At 51.8% G+C, this 5151-nt stretch overlaps 1 non-coding gene across 1 annotated transcript; it reads right to left on the minus strand.

The window, feature by feature from the left end:
- Positions 1-1739: 1739 nt before the first annotated feature.
- Positions 1740-1827, minus strand: LOC130030899 (small Cajal body-specific RNA 20). The gene has a single exon (XR_008793559.1). It is a non-coding gene; the product is annotated as a small Cajal body-specific RNA 20 (non-coding RNA).
- Between the last annotated feature and the right edge of the window lie 3324 nt (positions 1828-5151).

A 5151-nucleotide genomic window follows, 5' to 3' on the forward strand; every position in this document is an offset into this window, starting at 1 on the left:
ACATGGGATGCCAAAGATGGAACCCAGGTTGGCCATGCGCAAGACGAGCACCTGACCTGCTGGACTATTGCTCCACCCCGCAGAGAGGAGAATCTTTTCAGGATTGTCCTCCTGCCTGGCTTGGTCTCTCTCCTAATTGTTGGTTTCTGTGTGGCAAATGCTCCCAGAACCTGGTGGCAACGAGCAATGATGGCTGTGTCAGGCGGCTGTATGGGTTGATTGGGCTCAGCCGGTCCGTTCTCACTTGGGCTCGCTCCTGGGAAGACAGTCAGATGCCGGCGAGGGCTGCGGTCATCTGGAGGGGTCAGCTGGGGCCACAGTCAAGACGGCTTGTGTACGTGACCGCCGCTTGCTGCCGACTGTCCCCTGGGAAATCAGCCGGAAGGTCTGCACAGGACCCTGGGCTTTCCAGGGGCTTGGGCTTCCTTAGAGCAGTGTCTGGGGAGGGAGGGAGAGAGGGAGGCCAGAATAAATGCCCTGGGACAGTTGCTTGATAGCTGCAAAAAACTTACTGAGTCACAGCAACTCCCAAATACCACTGCCTCTCTAAGTCATTAGGGCCAGTCCTGGTTTAAAGGAAGGGGACTTAGGGGCGGAGAGAGAGTACAGCTGGTGAGGAACTTGCCTGGTCCACCCCAGCGCAAATCCCGTTCAATTGTTTTCTTTCTCTTCTTTACTTTTTTAATTAGAGTCGGGGGGCAGAGAGATAGTCCAGTGGCCGACCAGGTTCAGTCCCCAGTATCCCAAGGAAGGGGACTTAGGGGCGGAGAGAGAGTACAGCTGGTGAGGAACTTGCACACAGCCCACCCCAGCGCAAATCCCTCCCATTGAAGAGCTGGAAAGATAGTACAGTGGGTCGGGCACTAGTCACTGTACTATCTTAATCCAGAGGTTAAAGCACTAGCCCTTGCATGAGGCTGATCTGGGTTTGATCCTCAGCATCCCATAGGGTACCCTAAATTAAAAAAATTACCCAGGAGTAATTTTTGAGTGCAGAGTCAGAAATAACACCCGAGCATCTCCAGGTATGGACTTTAAAAAAAAAATCCCTCACATCTTGCTCCCAAACACGCCTGGTGTGGCCAAAAATTCAAAAATTAAAAGCGAGGCTGGAGCGATAGCACAGCGGGTAGGGCATTTGCCTTGCACACAGCCGACCCGGGTTCGATTCCCAGCATCCCATGTGATCCCCTGAGCACCGCCAGGGGTAATTCCTGAGTGCAGAGCCAGGAGGAACCCCTGTGCATCACCGGGTGTGACCAAAAAGCAAAAAAAAAAAAAAAAAATTAAAAGCAGTATAAAAGTACATACATAAACTCTGAGGAGTTGATTTGGGGGAGGAAGTGGGCATACCCAACGATGCTCATGACTGACTCCTGGTTCTGCACTCAGGGGTCACTCCTGGCAGGGGTGGGGGTTCCATATGAAATATTGATGGTGGAAGTCAGGTCGGGCACCAATATAAATAGAAGTTGTGCATCAATTTCCCAGGGCTCAGGGCCTGAGAGACAGTACAGTGGGTAAGGTGCTTGTCTTTGCATGTGGCTGACCGGGTTCAATTGTTCTTTCTCTTCTTTACTTTTTTAATTAGAGTCGGGGGGCAGAGAGATAGTCCAGTGGTCGACCAGGTTCAGTCCTCAGTATCCCATATGGTCTCCAAGTCCTGCCAAGTGTAATTTCTGAGTGCAAAACCCCTGGGAAACACAGGATATGACCCGAAAAACAAAAATGAATAAATAGTAAATTAGAGTCAGGAAATCAAGACTGCCTAACTTACGGCAGCTCTGACAATGTACCTCCAGGCCTGGCCTTGGTCTCTAAGAGGCCTCTCCATGCCTTCCTGGGAGTCAGGCCCGTGAATATTGTTTTCTTAGTGTCACATTTCAGAGCAATAGTACAGCAGGTAGGGCATTGCCTTGCATGCAGGTGACCCTGGCTCGATCCTCAGCAACCCATATATGGTCCCCCAAACACTACCAGGAGTGATCGCTGAGTGCAGAGCATCGATCTCTGAGTGTGGCCCAAAACGAAAGAACAGCAAGAATAAAGTAAAAGCCAGAAAAATCAATCAAAAGGCTGGAGTGCATGCTTTGTATGCTGGGTCCTGGATTCCATCCGCAGCACCACATGGTTCTCTGCAATGCTGGGAGACACCCTCTATTTCTCTTTCCCAAAATCCCTCAAAACCCCTAATGCAGCAACAGATTGAAGGTAGCACCCTAGTACTGCCTGGTGTGGTAGAACAACCAAAAATGGGAAAAGAAGAAGAACAAGGACCAGGGAAGCAGCTCAGTGGCTTAGAATGTCCAGCTTGCAAGCTGCGGTCAGGAGTTCAGTCTCTCTGGGACTAGACCACAGTACAGTGGGTCAGACGCTTGCCTCGCATACGGCTGATATGAGTTCAATCCCAGGCATCCCATATGGTCCTCCAACTCCTGCCAGGAGTGATCTCTAAATACAGAGCCAGGAGTAAGGAACAGCCAGTGTGCAACCCCTCAACCCTCACAAAACAGAACAAAACAGAATCTCAAACAATAACGAGTTCAGTCTCACATTCCAAGCACTATCCTGGTGATCCGTCTATGACCCCTGGTGCCACTATAAACTATTTCTTTTGTTTGTTTTTTGTTCGGCGGCCATCCCTGGGAAAGCTCAGGAGTAACTTCTACTTTGAACTCAAGAAATACTGCCAGTAGTGCTTGGAGGGCCCTTTGGGATGCCGAGGATCGAACCTAGGTTGGTAATGTGCAAGGCAAATGCCCTACCCGCTGTACCATCGCTCCAGCCCCTGCAAACTATATGGGATGCTAGGGATTGAATCTGGTGAGCTGCGTGCAAGGCATCACCCTGCCCGCTGTGCCATCACTCTAGCCCACACTATCTCTTCTGGAGATGTTTCTTTTTGTCTTCAGTTCTGGAGCATCCTGTGAAGGTGAAACGGGGAGCAGAGAAAAGAGTGTTTCTTGAAAAACAGAAAGTCAGGGGGGCTGGAGCAATAGCACAGCAGGTAGGGCGTTTGCCTTGCATGCAGCCAATCCGGGTTTGATTCCCAGCATCCCATATGGTCTCCTGAGCACCGCCAGGAGTAGTTCTTGAGTGCAGAGCCGGGAGTAACCTCTGTGCATCGCCAGGTGTGACCCAAAAAGAAAAAATAAATAAAAAAAAAACAGAAAGTCAGGAAACTGCAAACTCTGCAGCCAACATATTTGAGCACCACCAAAAAGGGGTGGGACCCACCCCCAACAAACACTGCGACTAAAAGAGAGATGTGTGAACAGCATGGGGGTAGGGTGCAAGAACAGCGGTGGGGGTGGCAGCAGCTGACTAAGGGAGGACACAGCTCGGTGCTCACACAGCCACGGAGTCACGTGGGCCTGCATCACAACGTACTGTGGGATCCCCTGCAAGCACCACAGCCGGGGATCCAAGCAACCCTGTCATCACAACAGCACAATCAACAACAGCGGGAAGAAGTCAGTGTGGAGACCGAGACCAAGGGGCGCTGAGGTGGGTGATGCTGAGTGTGACCCAGAACATTTGAGGAGTAAATCAGGAATCGCAGGTGTATTACTGGAGGGAGATTTGGAGGTTTTTTTTTGGGGGGGGGAGTCATATCAGTGTTTTTTTTGGGGGGTGTCGATCACGATCACGATCATCCTGTTGTTTGTTGATTGCCTTGAGCAGCCACCAGTAACGTCTCCTTCACCCTAGCTCTGAGATTTTATTTATTTATTTATTTATTTTAGCTCTGAGATTTTAAAAAGTGCCATATTCACGGCTCTTTCAGGGTTAGGAGAATGAGACCCATCATTGTTACTGGTACTTGGCATATTGGGTACGCCACGGGGAGTTTGCCAGACTCTGCCGTGTGGGCAGGTTACATCCAGTAGCCTGCCAGGTTTTTTTTTTTTGTGTGTGTGTGGGGGGGAGGGTCATATCAGGCTATTCCTGGCTCTGTGCTCAGGAATGACCCTGGACAGTGCTCAGGGGACCCTTTGTGGTATCAGGGATCCGAAGTGAGATGGCCTCATGCAAAGCAAACACCTAAATTTTCTGTACTATCTCTCTAGCCTGTTTGGGTTTTGACTTGAGTTTTGTTTCTCTGGAGCCATGCTCAGGGATGGAGGAAAAAGACACCCCCGATGATTCTCAACCAACCAGACTGGCAGTTCAATGAGAGGACCTGAGGATGAGGTGCTGGTCCTGCAGTACCAGGGGTCACCAGGCCCACCCAGGTGGTGTTGGGAGCCTCGAGAGCCACATTCTGCCTTCTTGGGGCCTACGTGATGCCAGGTCAGCAGCAAGCAGCCCCTGAACAATCTTTCTGACCTCCTGACTTTTTGTTTTTCAAGAAACACTCTTTGCTCTGCTCCCTGTCTTAACCTTCACAGGATGCTCCAGAACTGGAAACCAAAGAAGCATCTCCAGAAGACATAGTGTGGGCTGGAGTGATGGCATAGGGTAGGACGATGCCTTGCACACAACTCCCCAGGTTCAATCCCTAGCATCCCATCTGGTCCCCTATCACAGAGCCAGGAGTAACCCCTGAGCACTGCTGGGTATGCCACCCACCCACTCACCCCCCCAAAAAAAACTTCATAAAACATAGTATAAGGGTTAAGGTATTTGCTCTGCATACAGCTGAGCTCGTTCAATCCCTGGCACCCCATCTGCTTCCCTGAACTCCACCCGGAGTGACCCCTGAGCACAGAGCCAGGAGTGAGCACCGCCGTGTGTGGCCGAAGAAAAAGAAAGGAAAAGCCGCATTTCCCGTACTCTGTTGGAGCGGGAGGTGGCATTCTCCTCCGGGAAGAGCGTCCCCACCCGGGCTGGCCAGCACAGTGGCCCCACGCCAGGCCCTGAGACTTGGCCGGCCAGTGGCAGCCCTGTCCAGGAGGAGGCCTGCCAGCATGGAAATGATGCGTCACTGTGGTGCGCTGGCCCTGGCCGCGGTGACTGTGACGGGGCAGATTCTAAGATGTCCTGTCCGGTGCCTACGGGGGTGGGGGGGATTGTCAGGGTGGGAAGGGGGGCAGGCACAGAGCTGGAGATGCCTGAGCTGAAAGTTCAAGCTGGGAAACTTGGTGGGCAGGGGTTTCCTTCCCACTACATGGCAGGCTCCGCTTCTCCGGGTCCCACAGAAAGAGGGGT

This window comes from Sorex fumeus, unplaced genomic scaffold (genome assembly GCF_029834395.1).
Source record: "Sorex fumeus unplaced genomic scaffold, SorFum_2.1 ptg000044l, whole genome shotgun sequence".
NCBI classification, from domain to species: domain Eukaryota; kingdom Metazoa; phylum Chordata; class Mammalia; order Eulipotyphla; family Soricidae; genus Sorex; species Sorex fumeus.